This window comes from Dendrobates tinctorius, unplaced genomic scaffold, assembly GCF_039654945.1.
Source record: "Dendrobates tinctorius isolate UK_male_01 unplaced genomic scaffold, ASM3965494v1 ptg000016l, whole genome shotgun sequence".
Taxonomy (NCBI): Eukaryota; Metazoa; Chordata; class Amphibia; order Anura; family Dendrobatidae; genus Dendrobates; species Dendrobates tinctorius.
This window is the reverse complement of record NW_027361684.1, coordinates 15055679-15071529: the sequence shown is the minus strand read 5'-3', so window position 1 is coordinate 15071529 and position 15851 is coordinate 15055679.

Genomic DNA, 15851 nt, shown 5'->3' with positions numbered 1-15851 from the left:
CCGGGTCGGAACCAAGGGGACCGTCACCTAGGTTCCGGGGAAAACTTTCCAGGGGACAGAGTTCAGGGACAGACTGGTAAGACTGACAGACGGGCTGGGGGAGGAGCCGGTACAAAAGGGGCGGGGAATGAGAGTCAGAGTGAGTCAGCAGAACGTGACAGAAGGAGCAGTAGATCTTGGGAGCGACTGAAAGCCAGAGCTACTCACCGGAGCCAGGAAGGAGGCCAGAGGCAGGAGAGACACTCCCCCTGGACATCAGTGGGACGGCGCCGAGATGACCGTCCGAGAACCGCTGCCCCACATCGACCAGCGGCCGCTGCCGCCTTACTCCAGCCCGCGGCTGCGGCCTGCCCACGGTCACCAGCAGCCGCTGCCACCTCACTCCAGCCCGCGGCTGCGGCCTGCCTGCGGTCACTCGCGGCCGTTGCCGCCTCGCTCCTGCCCGAGGCTGTGGCCTGCCCGTGGACACCAGCGGCCGCTGCCGCCTCACTCCAGCCCGCAGCTGCGGCCTGCCCGAGGTCACCAGCAGCCGCCGCCACCTTCTTCCAGCCCGCGACTGCGGCCTGCCCACGGTCACTCGCGGCCATTGTCGCCTTGCTCCTGCCCGCGGCTGCGGCCTGCCCGCGGACACCAGCGGCCGTTGCCACCTCACGTCAGCCCATGGTTGCGGCCTGTCTCCTGCCGCCCGCAGCCGCCCCGTTTCTACCCGTGGCCGCGGCTAGTTCAGTGCTGTCGGCAGCCACCACTGTCCTGCTCCAGTCCACGGCAAGGGCCGGGCCGTTGCTCGCCGCGGGTCCTCCGTTGCAGTCGCTGGCTGTGCAGGTGGCTTGCCAGCTGCCACCCCTCATCACCGCTGTTTGCTCCGATCCGGGAGCTGCGGCCCATCTGTCCAAGGACTCCTTCGGGGCCTGTCGTGCCCCTGCTTCACCGGAGCGTCGGAAAGCTCGAAGTCTGCGACAGATCTTCAGCGACTGGGCCCAGCGGCTGCTACCCGAAGAACCAATGTACGGGACGTCGATCCGGTTAAGTAACACTATATAGTTAAGGACCCGTAGTCGGCCATACCGCGGCCCTATTGTGACCGGCTTTGCCGGACGTAGCCGTGTTCTTATATTTCCGTGTTTGCTTGTATTGAGTCCCTGCGAGGACAATTCCTGTTATTTTGTTCGGTTGCTTAGACTATCCCTGCGGATAGTTACCTATAAACCTATAAAAGTTGTTACCAAAAGCTCAAGACCGTTTCGCGTCTCGTCACTGCATCCGGCGTACCTGCTAGTACCACATTTGGCGTAGTTGGCAGGATGTACAGTGGGGAAAAAAAGTATTTAGTCAGTCAGCAATAGTGCAAGTTCCACCACTTAAAAAGATGAGAGGCGTCTGTAATTTACATCATAGGTAGACCTCAACTATGGGAGACAAACTGAGAAAAAAAAATCCAGAAAATCACATTGTCTGTTTTTTTTTCATTTTATTTGCATATTATGGTGGAAAATAAGTATTTGGTCAGAAACAAACAATCAAGATTTCTGGCTCTCACAGACCTGTAACTTCTTCTTTAAGAGTCTCCTCTTTCCTCCACTCGTTACCTGTAGTAATGGCACCTGTTTAAACTTGTTATCAGTATAAAAAGACACCTGTGCACACCCTCAAACAGTCTGACTCCAAACTCTACTATGGTGAAGACCAAAGAGCTGTCAAAGGACACCAGAAACAAAATTGTAGCCCTGCACCAGGCTGGGAAGACTGAATCTGCAATAGCCAACTAGCTTGGAGTGAAGAAATCAACTGTGGGAGCAATAATTAGAAAATGGAAGACATACAAGACCACTGATAATCTCCCTCGATCTGGTGCTCCACGCAAAATCCCACCCCGTGGGGTCAGCATGATCACAAGAACGGTGAGCAAAAATCCCAGAACCACGCGGGGGGACCTAGTGAATGAACTGCAGAGAGCTGGGACCAATGTAACAAGGCCTACCATAAGTAACACACTACGCCACCATGGACTCAGATCCTGCAGTGCCAGACGTGTCCCACTGCTTAAGCCTGTACATGTCCGGGCCCGTCTGAAGTTTGCTAGAGAGCATTTGGATGATCCAGAGGAGTTTTGGGAGAATGTCCTATGGTCTGATGAAACCAAACTGGAACTGTTTGGTAGAAACACAACTTGTCGTGTTTGGAGGAAAAAGAATACTGAGTTGCATCCATCAAACACCATACCTACTGTAAAGCATGGTGGTGGAAACATCATGCTTTGGGGCTGTTTCTCTGCAAAGGGGCCAGGACGACTGATCCGGGTACATGAAAGAATGAATGGGGCCATGTATCGTGAGATTTTGAGTGCAAACCTCCTTCCATCAGCAAGGGCATTGAAGATGAAATGTGGCTGGGTCTTTCAACATGACAATGATCCAAAGCACACCGCCAGGGCAACGAAGGAGTGGCTTCGTAAGAAGCATTTCAAGGTCCTGGAGTGGCCTAGCCAGTCTCCAGATCTCAACCCTATAGAAAACCTTTGGAGGGAGTTGAAAGTCCGTGTTGCCAAGCGAAAAGCCAAAAACATCACTGCTCTAGAGGAGATCTGCATGGAGGAATGGGCCAACATACCAACAACAGTGTGTGGCAACCTTGTGAAGACTTACAGAAAACGTTTGACCTCTGTCATTGCCAACAAAGTATTGTCATTGCCAAATATATCACAAAGTATTGAGATGAAATTTTGTTTCTGACCAAATACTTATTTTCCACCATAATATGCAAATAAAATGAAAAAAAACAGACAATGTGATTTTCTGGATTTTTTTTTCTCAGTTTGTCTCCCATAGTTGAGGTCTACCTATGATGTAAATTACAGACGCCTCTCATCTTTTTAAGTGGTGGAACTTGCACTATTGCTGACTGACTAAATACTTTTTTTCCCCACTGTAGTCTCCGAGCGCAGACAGCGGTACTCCCGACCAAAGTGGCCCCGCAGGCGCCGCCGATAATGGGGGCTCCCTGTCCAGCATTTTTTTTGGGTTATGCTAAGCACAATGAAAAGATCCAGCTCACCAGAGACAGCATCCTGACATCGGAGCACGAGACCGCTATGTCAAAGCGCTTGATTTAAAACAATGAAGAAAGGAATATCCAGCTCCACGATGTAGTGAATACATAGATCCTTTTATTCACTTAAGGCTGGTTTCCCACGTTTTCATGCATTTTTTCCCTTATACTTTAACATGGGTGCGCATACACATGCGTTTGTACGCGCATGCGTTTTTTTGTAGTGTGCGCTCGGGCACACAAAGTGCATCCTGTTGCATTTTTTGTGCGTCCGACTTGCCCCCAAAAAACGCATGCGCACGTATGCGCAAAAAAACGAATGCGTTTTTTAAAAAAACGCACCAAAACCCGCAAAAAAAACGCACACAAACGCATTATGCGTTTTTTCATGCATTTGTGTGCGCAAAAAACTCGCAGCAAAAAAAACGCAAGTGTGAAAGTAGCCTAAGTCACTTCAAAGGTGAGGTTAAAAGGCCAGCATAGAAAAACAAGGCTTGCGTTGTTCATGACTTTAAGGGTGTAAAGTCACCAGAAACACGTTGAGAATGCAAGCCTTGTTTTTCTATGCTGGCCTTTTAAGGATTTATGTATTCACTACATCGTGGAGCTGGACATTCCTTTCTGCTATGCTAAGCAACCTGCCACGGTTTTCCAGCTCCAATACCCTGTTGTGGAGCTGGACAGAGAGCATGCGGGGGCTCTTCTGCATGCATCCAATGACCCCTGATTTAGAAGCGGAGGTAGCTCTCATGGTGTTAGATGGGGAAGCCCAGAATTCAGTAATGTTGAGACCCCCGGGACACCGCAACACCTTTGCTAGGGTCTTGCTGATTCTGGAAGAAACTCATGGGGATCCAACAAACGTGGGAGAGTTGAGGACCCCGTTGTTCAGTCGAATGCAGGGAGAGGGGGAGATCATCACCCTGTATATCAATGTCCTCCAGGACATCGAGCGGAAGGAGGTGTAGGGGTAGGACCTATTGACATTACCCTATGTGACCTGTTAGTGACTGGACTCTGGGACCCGTTAATAAAACAGGCATTGCGGGAGCAGATCTGAGTGAACCCACGTATAGCTTTCTCTGAGGTAGGGAGTCAGGCCCGGGTACGAGAGCAGGGGATGACGGTCCCCGTGGGGAAGGCCCGGGGCATGGAGGCATCCGTGAACGCTGCCGGAGAGCCCCAGTGGATTGAGGAAGTGAGACAGGAGCTGAAGAGTATCCGAGGTGAGCTGGCCGAAGTAAAGAAGAGAACTGAGCCCACGCCTGGGTGGCCTGGCTTCAATGCCCGGGGCGGAGAATTGGGCCACTTCGCACGAAAGTGTCCGCGGTGTGGTAGATACCCACCCCGACGGACATTAAACTAGAGGGCTCCGGGCAGGGAGGACGCCGCTCGGAGCCAGAAGCCACAACAAGGGGTGGTGGAAGTCCCGAAGATCTGGTCGCCAAGTGACAAGTAGTATGGGCAGAAGTCGGCGGCCGTGCTGTACGGTGCCTAGTGGACACAGGGTCGCAAGTAAGGACCATGTCTGCAATCTACTTTCGGCAGCATTTCTCGGAGGCAGCAAGGCCCCAGTGGGGGTCCATGATAAAGCTGGTAGCCGCAAACCAACTGCCGGTTCCTGTCACCGGAGTGGTATGGCTCCAAATGACGCTGTGTGGTAAACCCCTCGGCCGCCAGGGAGTGGTCCTGACCCAAGGAGAAACTAAAGACCGCCATCCAGTTATCTTGGGTATGAACATATTACGGGAGTTTGGCAATATACTCCTCAACGACCCCACGCAGGAGACCCTGAGCCAGTGGGGTTCCCCCACGGCCCAAGGGCAGGTCTTCCAGCAGTTGGTGTGGGAAGTGCGAGTTCTCCAGGATAGCCAGGTGGGCGAGGCACTGGGCAAAGTCATCGCGCCAGCGGCTCCCCTGCTCATGCTTTCCCCAGGGCAGACGGTGGTGGCTCTGCCGATCCGCGCCCCAATGCCATTGGAGGGCGTGGAGATGCAGGTGGAGGTATGCTACTCGGAGTGCCTGCACCCTGGCATACTGGTAGCTCGCTCCCTGGCCACGGTGCGGGATGGGACAATCCTGGTGCGTTGTGTCAACCTGGAAGACCAAGATATCGTCTTGAAGCCCCGAGTCGAAATGGCCAAACTAGTAAGGCCTTTGGAGGAGGTGCTGCCAGCCCCCACGGTCCAGTTGAAGGTGCAGCCCGAGGATCCTTGGGCAGTAACTATATGGACCCTGCAGACTGCCGAGTCCTCGACCCAGGAGAAAGGTCGAACCATCCTGGAGAGAATGCGGGTCGAGCTCTCCGGCCTAACGCCAGCCCAACTTCTCCAGGTAGAGACACTTCTCGGACAGTATTACAGTGTCTTCGCTAGCCACGAGGATGACTTTGGATGCACCACAGTCATCACGCATGGAATCCCCACGGCAGGAGCGGCCCCCATCCGGGAACGATATCAGCAAATACCTCCACAGCTATACCAAGAGGTGAAAACCCTACTAGCCCAAATGCTCCAGAAGGGGGTCATACGAGAAAGCCAGAGCCCCTGAGTGGCCCCCATTGTGTTGGTACGCAAAAAAGACGGCACCCAGCGTTTTTGTGTGGACTATCGGAAGTTGAACGCCTGCACCATCAAGGATTCGTATCCACTGCCCCGCATAGAAGAGTCTCTGTCCGCCTTAGGAAATGCAACATACTTCTCAACTCTAGACCTGGCCAGTGGGTACTGGCAGGTGCTGATGTCGGAAGAAGACAGAGCCAAGACAGCATTTATTCTTCCCATGGGGCTGTTTGAGTTCAATCGTATGCCGTTCGGGCTGGCCAACGCCCCAGGAACCTTCCAACGGTTGATGGAGCGGTGTCTAGGAGATCTCAACTTCAAAGCCACGCTGATATACCTGGATGATATCATCATCTATTCTGCCATGTTCGAGGACCACCTGCGGTGGTTGGGGCAGGTGCTCGGCTGGCTGCAAAAGTACGGGATGAAGGTAAAGCCCCAGAAATGCCACCTGTTCCGCAACCAGATCGAATATCTGGGGCATGTCGTCTCGGCAAAGGGTGTTAGACCATCCCTGGAAAATGTTGCCGCCATCCAGGCGTGGCCTACCCCTGAGACGGTGAAGGACGTGCGAGCTTTCCTGGGGTTGGCCGGCTACTACCGTCGGTTCGTGAAGAATTTTGCATGCCGAGCCCTACAGGACCTGCTAAAGGGGGCTCCCGCCGGGTGAATGGGCGGAAGATCCAGTGGCAGCAACCGCAAGAGGACACGTTCCAAGATCTTAAGGCTGCACTTTCGGAAGTCCCGATGTTGGCGTATGCGGATTTCTTGCAACCGTTCATACTGCATACCGACCGGAGTCTCCAGGGATTAGGGGCTGTGTTGTCACAGGTTCAGGACGGCCGAGAAAAAGTGATCGCCTATGGTAACCGGTCGCTGCATGACTCCAAACGCAACCCTGACAATTACAGCTCCTTTAAGCTCGAGCTCCTCGCGGTAGCGTGGGCAATGACGGAGCGATTCGCAGAGTATCTGGCAGGCTCCGAAGTAGTGGTGCGGACTGACAACAACCCGCTAGCCCATTTGGAGAATGCCAAACTGGGGGCTCTGGAGCAGCAGTGGGTGGCTTGGATGGCTAAGTTCAACTATAAGATCATCTATAAGAGAGGGGCTGAAAATGTGCACACTGACGCCCTCTCCAGGATCCGACACACCACCCCAGGGAAAAATCGAGACGACGAATTGGAAGGAGATGAGATGCCGTTCGCCCTCACCACCGCCGCGCTTACAGCTGCCGTGCAGGGAGCGCCCCATCCGGGACCCCCTCGGGGGGATGCTGGAACAGCCACACGACAGGTGGATCCAGCAGCAGCAGGAAGATGGAGAAATTGGACTCCTGCGCCGATGGGTGGCCACCGGAAAATTGCCCACTGGTTCGCAGAGACAGACTTTGACCCAGGACTAAACCATATCACCCGCAGGGGAACGGAGCCTGCGACCGATTTAATCGGACACTAATACAAATGCTGCATACCCTGGAAAGCGACCGAAAGGCCAGCTGGCCTGAGTATGTCCCTGAACTGGTGTGGGTTTACAACAACCGAGTGCACCGGGTGACCGGTTATACCCCGTATTCGCTGCTGTTTGGACGAGAAGGCAAAGGGATCACAGAAGTGGAGTTACACCCGGAGGAACCTCAACCCTGGACTGGGGTATCCTCTTGGGTCCGGAGCCACCAGCACCGACTACAAACCCTCCATCGAATCGTCCATACCAAGCTCCAGGACCTAGAACACCAGGGGGGAGCAATACCACCACCTATTGACTTTCAAACTGGGGATCGGGTGCTCGTGCTAGATCAACGCCCCCAAAACAAGTTAGAGCCACGGTGGGAGGAAAACCCATACCGAGTGTTGCGCCGAATAAGCCCCGATGGGCCTGTATATGAAATACAATCCGAAGAAAACGTCGCGCCTGTCACTCGTGTTGTACACCGTAACATGCTACGACCCTGTGTGTCCACTGATCCCCTGCGATCAGAGTCAACCCCTCAGGTCCCCGACCCCCCATCAGCGGTCTGGGACCTGGATGATGAGGAGGACTCCCCAGCCGCGTCCGCGGGCCATCCAAGTAGTGATATCGCAGTGGATCCAGCCACCCCACCAGAGTCAACCAACCTACCACCATCCAGCACCCCAGAAAACTCCACCACAACTGAACTTAGGCTACTTTCACACTTGCGTTTTTTTGCGCTGCGCACCGTGCGCAGTGTAAACGCACAAAAAAGTGTATCATGCGTTTGTGTGCATTTTTTTGCGGGTTTGGGTGCGTTTTTTTAAAAAACGCATTTTTTTTTGCGCATACGTGCGCATTACCATGTGCACGTATGCGCACCCATAGACTATAATGGGTGTTTGGGTGAAAAAAATGCATTGCGTGCGCATGCGTTTTTTGGGGCAAGTCGGACGCACAAAAAAATGCAATAGGATGCATTTTGTGCGCCCGAGCGCACACTACAAAAAACGCATGCACATACAAACGCGTACAAATGCATGTGTATGCGCACCCATGTAAAGTATAGGAAAAAAAAACGCAAGTGTGAAACCAGCCTTAGACGCTCCGAGCAGTCAACAGCTGACAAACCCCCTGAACGCTACGAACAGGACCAGTTCATATGGCGACAAGAACTGTCATCTCAAAAGACTAACTCGAGTCTACTAAAGCCCTCGCCCAAGGACTGGCAAGCATACAGGGTGGGGGAGTGTGGGAGACAGGGTCCCCGCCGAGTGTCTGGGTCGGAACGAAGGGTACCGTCACCTAGGTTCCAGGGGAAACTGTTTCCGGGGGACAGAGTTCAGGGACGGACTGGTAAGACTGACAGACGGGCTGGGGGAGGAGCTGGTATAAAAGGGGTGGGGAATGAGAGTCAGAGTGAGTCAGCAGAACGGGACAGAAGGAGCAGGAGATCGTGGGAGCAACTGAAAGCCAGAGCTACTCACCGGAGCCAGGAAGGAGGCCAGGCTTCTACCCGTGGCTGTGGCTAGTTCAGTGCCGTCGGCAGCCACCACTGTCCCGCTCCAGTCCGTGGCAAGGGCCAGGCCGTTGCTCGCGGCGTGTCCTCCGTTGCAGTCGCTGGCTGCGCAGGTGGCCTGCCAGCCGCCACCCATCATAGCCGCTGTTTGCCCCGATCCAGGAGCTGCGGCCCATCTGTCCAAGGACTCCTTCAGGGCCTGTCGTGCCCCTGCTTCACCGGAGCGTCGGAATGCTCGAAGTCTGCGACAGATCTTCAGCGGCTGGGCCCAGCGGCTGCTACGCCGAAGAACCATCGTCCGGGACGCCGAGGGACGTCAATCTGGTTAAGTGACACTATATAGTTATGGACCCGTAGTTGGCCATACCGCGGCCCTATAGTGACCGGCTTTGCCGGATGTAGCCGTGTTCTTATATTTCCGTGTTTGCTTGTATTGAGTCCCTGCAAGGACAATTCCTGTTATTTTGTTTGGTTGATTAGACTATCCCTGCGGATAGCTACCTATAAAAGTTGTTACCAAAAACACAAGACCGTCTCGCGTCTCGTCACTGCATTCTGCGTACCTGCTAGTGCCACATGTGCATAGGAATCAGCGTTTTTGGTGCATTTTTTTGCAGCCAAAGCCTGCTCTCTTGGCAGTAAAAACACTGCTTTCAAAACACCCATTTTTTAGGGTATGTGCAGACGATCCGGAAATGGCAGCACTTTGGACGCAGCAGACATGTGCTCCGTCTGTTGAATGCAGGTCACTGAACCGTGCGGAATCACCGCACCCAATACATCGTAGGGGTGAGATTTCTCTTGAGGAGACTCTCATCTACGCAAGATAAGTTGACATGCTGCGGTCTGGAGAGTTGTGCTGCATGTGCGTCTCTGCAGGTGAAGTGCGGGCGTATGTGCACGCATAGTGGACATGGAATTTCTAGAAATCCCATCCACTGAGCTGTAACATCTGGCCGCTGCGGGATGGACGCTGTGGATGTACGCAGCATCCAGAGTATACTGATTGTGGACACATACACTTAGAGCTTTTGCTGTTTGTTTTTTTTACAATATGCATTTTGTCTACAGTACATGTTTAATAAAGTTTGTTTTATTCACCAAAAACAGCGAAAAAAAACGTTGCGACATTTGCAGCTTTTCTAAAACTTTTTCATTGCTTTCTACGGGTGAAAAAAATTGCTGAAAAAAGTGACACCGCAGCTGCGGGTTTAAAAACACTGCAGTTGTGAATTTCAGTCAGGAGAAAATAAAAGGGTGTGCAGGAGATCTCTGAAAATCTCAGTCTTTGCTTGTGCTGTAAAATGCTGTAAACTTCTTGTTTACAGAAGAAAAAGATGCAAAAATTCTGCATATGAACGTGGCCAAAAGCTGCTTTTTAAAGTGCCAGCAAAACATATGACATTTCCGAAATCTCCTGCATGCGCTTGTTTTTTTTCTGACTGAATTTCTGAACTGTAGCGCTTTTTAAATCTGTAGCGTGTCACTTCATTCAGTGTGTTTTCACCTGTAGAAAGCAATGGAAGAATATAAGAAAGAAAGCTGCAGATATTGCAACGGCAATTTTCGCTGCAATTTTTTAAGTGGTTTTGGTGAATTAAACTACTAAGTCTCATTCACACGTTCACTATTTGGTCAGTATTTCACATCAGCATTTGTAATGCAGAAACAGCAGTGGAACAATCAGAGGAAAAGTATAGTAGAAACACGGCACCCCTTCTGGATTTCTCACCCTCCTGGTTTTGACTTGCACATACTGATGTGAAATACTGACCGAATACTCAACGTGTGAATGTGGCATTATACATACTGTAGACAAAGCAAACATCCGCACTTGAAAAAAAGCTGAAAAAAGTGTAAAGAACACCAGAAACAAGCTGAAAAACAGGTGTTTTGAACGCAACATTTTTACTACCAATACAACAGGTTTTGGCTACTGAAAAAAATGCATGTGAACAGAGCCATAGCGTTTCAGAGTAAGACTATCTGTGGTGTTACATAGGACTGCAGGTGACACCTACTACATTATCTGTTCTCCGAGAGTTATTACTGCTATCTCTGGTGTTACATAGGATAAGGTCACAGTCATGTGACTGGTCACGTGAGTCGGGAGGGCTTCTGTTCTGGAGTGTGCTGTGCATAGAGGGAATTGTATGGCGATCGGTACACAGCCCCTTATGAAATGACAGGTGGGTGTGGTGGCTGATTCGCAGTGTGGGAAAACTACAATCCCGGCCGGGATAGCGGGTGGGAGTGTCAAAATCGGGACTGTCCCGCTGGATCCAGGACAGTTGGGAGCCCTGCTGTGTTATCTGCAGTGTTAATTTTTTTTTTAGAGGGGGTTTGGGGGACGACTCTTTGTCTTGGGCCCCCCAATCTTTTCTGACCCTAGCATTGCTCCTGTGTAATTCTAATAGTGGCAGACCCGTTGGCTGATATAAGGCCCCTGAATATGGGGGCTACAGTGCCAGCACAGGCCCCTCTGCCACCTGTATCTACATCCTGCTCATGTAATGTAACCTAAATGTATGATTTTACAATGTTAGTATTTGGTGCCCCACTTTAAACTTTTGCCTAAGGCCCCACTTTGTCTAAAACCGGCCCTGGATTGTGGAGCCTACTGAAACAGACTATGGGACCTTTTAAACACTTAGGAAGCCTTTGCAGGTGTTTTTTTGTTAATTATTCTAATTTACTGAGATAATGAGTTTTGGGTTTTCATTGGCTGTAAGTCATAATCATCAACATTAACAGAAATAAACACTTGAAATAGATCACTCTGTTTAATGACTCCATATAATATATTAATTTCACTTTTTGTATTGAAGAACTGAAATAAATTAACTTTTTGATTTTGAGGATAATCTAATTTTTTGGAAGCACCTGTGTGTGTGTGTGTGTATATATATATATATATATATATATAAAACCCAAGATAAGTGGTGCAACTTACACCCAAATAGTAAAAAAATAACAAGTCTTTATTGAGAAAGTAGTTAAAATCAATAAACACGGAATTAGCAAGGGAGAGATAAGCTGAGACGCCTGTGCAGAAGCAGTCACCACTAGTGTTGAGCATTCCGATACCGCAAATATCGGGTATCGGCCGATATTCGCGGTATCGGAATTCCGATACCGAGTACCGATATTTTTACAATATCGAATACCGGAATCGGAAGTTCCCATAATGCTATCAGCCAGTTATGTTAGCCATGTTAACTAATGGCATGGCTGTGATTGGCTGCTGAAATGATGTCATCATGATGCGCGGTCTGTGCGGGCCTGCCGTGGGTCTGTGCGGGCCTGCCGGGGGTCTGTGCGGGCCTGCCGGGGGTCTGTGCGGGCCTGCCGGGGGTCTGTGCGGGCCTGCCGGGGGTCTGTGCGGGCCTGCCGGGGGTCTGTGCGGGCCTGCCGGGGGTCTGTGCGGGCTGACGGGGGTCTGTGTGGGGCTGACGGGGGTCTGTGTGGGCCTGCCGGGGGTCTGTGCGGGCCTGCCGGGGGTCTGTACGGGCCTACCGGGGGTCTGTGCGGGCCTGCTGGGGGTTGTGTGTGTGTGCAGGGATCGTCCGATGGGACTGCAAGTCCCATCGGGCTATGCCTCCTACAATGACAGTGATTGACACATTAGCCAATGATGGGACAATGTGTTGAATGTAAAAAAACAAAACAAAAAAAAAGCATACATACATACATTCTACATACATACTACATATATACTACATTCATACAACATACATACATACTACATACATACTTCATATATACTACATTCATACAACATACATACTACATACATACTTCATATATACTACATTCATACAACATACATACTACATATATACTACATTCATACAGCATACATACATACTACATACATACTTCATATATACTACATTCATACAACATACATACTACATACATACTACATATATGCTACATTCATACAACATACATACATACTACATACATACTTCATATATACTACATTTATACAACATACATACTACATACATACTACATATATACAACATACATACATACTACATACATACTACATATATACAACACTCATACAGCATACATACATACTACATAATACATACATACATACTACATATATACTACATTCATACAACATACATACATACATACATACTACATACGTACTATATATATACAACATTCATACAGTATACATACTACATAATACATACATACTACATATATACTACATTCATGCAACATACCAACTACATATATACAGTTGTGGCCAAAAGTATTGACACCCCTGCAATTTTGTCAGATAATACTCAGTTTCTTCCTGTAAATTATTGCAAACACAAATTCTTTGTTATTATTATCTTCATTTAATTTGTCTTAAATGAAAAAACACAAAAAGAATTGTCCCAAAGCTAAATTGGATATAATTCCACACCAAACATAAAAAAGAGGGTGGACAAAAGTATTGGCACTGTTCAAAAAAATCATGTGATGCTTCTCTAATTTGTGTAATTAACAGCACCTGTAACTTACCTGTGGCACCTAACAGGTGTTGGCAATAACTAAATCACACTTGCAGCCAGTTGACATGGATTAAAGTTGACTCAACCTCTGTCCTGTGTCCTTGTGTGTACCACATTGAGCATGGAGAAAAGAAAGAAGACCAAAGAACTGTCTGAGGACTTGAGAAACCAAATAGTGAGGAAGCATGAGCAATCTCAAGGCTACAAGTCCATCTCCAAAGACCTGAATGTTCCTGTGTCTACCGTGCGCAGTGTCATCAAGAAGTTTAAAGCCCATGGCACTGTAGCTAACCTCCCTAGATGTGGATGGAAAAGAAAAATTGACAAGAGATTTCAACGCAAGATTGTGCGGATGTTGGATAAAGAACCTCGACTAACATCCAAACAAGTTCAAGCTGCCCTGCAGTCCGAGGGTAAAACAGTGTCAACCCGTACTATCCGTCGGTGTCTAAATGAAAAGGGACTGTATGGTAGGAGACCCAGGAAGACCCCACTTCTTACCCCGAGACATAAAAAAGCCAGGCTGGAGTTTGGCAAAACTTACCTGAAAAAGCCTAAAATGTTTTGGAAGAATGTTCTCTGGTCAGATGAGACAAAAGTAGAGCTTTTTGGGCAAAGGCATCAACATAGAGTTTACAGGAGAAAAAAAGAGGCATTCAAAGAAAAAAAACACGGTCCCTACAGTCAAACATGGCGGAGGTTCCCTGATGTTTTGGGGTTGCTTTGCTGCCTCTGGCACTGGACTGCTTGACCGTGTGCATGGCATTATGAAGTCTGAAGACTACCAACAAATTTTGCAGCATAATGTAGGGCCCAGTGTGAGAAACCTGGGTCTCCCTCAGAGGTCATGGGTCTTCCAGCAGGACAATGACCCAAAACACACTTCAAAAAGCACTAGAAAATGGTTTGAGAGAAAGCACTGGAGACTTCTAAGTGGCCAGCAATGAGTCCAGACCTGAATCCCATAGAACACCTGTGGAGAGATCTAAAAATGGCAGTTTGGAGAAGGCACCCTTCTAATATCAGGAACCTGGCGCAGTTTGCCAAAGAAGAATGGTCTAAAATTCCAGCAGAGCATTGTAAGAAACACATTGATGGCTACCGGAAGCAGTTGGTCGCAGTTATTTTGGCTAAAGGTTGTGCAACCAAGTATTAGGCTGAGGGTGCCAATACTTTTGTCTTGGCCATTTTTGGAGTTTTGTGTGAAATGATCAATGTTTTGCTTTTTGCTTCATTCTCTTTTGTGTTTTTTCATTTAAGACAAATTAAATGAAGATAATAATACCAAAGAATTTGTGTTTGCAATAATTTTCAGGAAGAAACTGAGTATTATCTGACAGAATTACAGCGGTATCAATACTTTTGGCCACAACTGTACTACATTCATACAACATACATACATACTACATACTTACTACATACATACAACATACATACAACATGCTACATACATAGAACATACATACTACATACAATACATTCATACAATACATACATATAGACATACAGTACATATAACATAGAGTGCATACTCCCCATCACTTGTCACTTTGATCCTCGAAGCCAGTGTCATCTCACATTAAAAAATATTAAAATATCAAACAAGCAATATACTCCCTGATCCGAAGAAATCCACGAGTTTCCCACGACGATCTCCAGCAGTGCATCACTGAGAGGTTACTATAGTTCACTGGTCTCACTTTATGGCAAAAGCTGCGTGGGAACTTTCTCACACAGCAATGCCAAAAGTGAGACTAGGGACTATTTTTTTTACAGTGGAGGAGGAATACAGTGCGGAAGGATACCTACCTCTCGTCATTGTATTCCAGGTGCCCCCTAGAGAGCGGTCGCATCAGCTGATGCTGCTATTCTCCACGAGAGATTGTCGTGGGACACTCGTGGATTTCTGCGGATCAGGGAGTATATTGCTTGTTTGTTATTTTAATATTTTTTACAGATGACACTGGCTTCGGGGATCAAAGTGACAAGTGATGGTGAGTATGTACTCTATGTTATATGTACTGCATGTCTATATGTATGTATTGTATGAATGTATGAATGTATTGTATGTAGTATGTAGTATGTATGTAATATGTATGTTGTATGTCTGTAGTATGTCTGTAGTATGTTGTATGTCTGTAGTATGTATGTAGTATGCACTATGTATGTATGTATGTTGTATGTATGTAGTATGTATGTATGTATGTTGTATGAAAGTAGTATATATGTAGTATGTATGTATTATGTATGTAGTATGTAGTATGTATGTTGTATGAATGTGGTATATATGTAGTATGTATGTAGTATGTATGTATGTTGTATGAATGTCGTATATATGTAGTATGTATGTATGTTGTATGAATGTAGTATATATTTAGTATGCATGTAGTATGTATGTATGTTGTATGAATGTAGAATGTATGTATGTTGTATGAATGTAGTATATATGTAGTATGTATGTAATATGTTGTATGAATGTAGTATGTATGTAGCATGTATGTGTGTTGTATGAATGTAGAATATATGAAGTATGTATGTAGTATGTATGTATGTTGTATGAATGTAGTATATATGTAGTATGTATGTATTATGTTGTATGAATGTATGTTGTATGAATGTAGTATATATGTAGTATGTATGTAGTATGTATGTTTTATTTTTATTTTTTTTACATTCAACACATTAGCCGGATGATGGGACTACTACTGTCCCATCATTGGCTAATGTGTCAATCACTGTCATTGTAGCAGG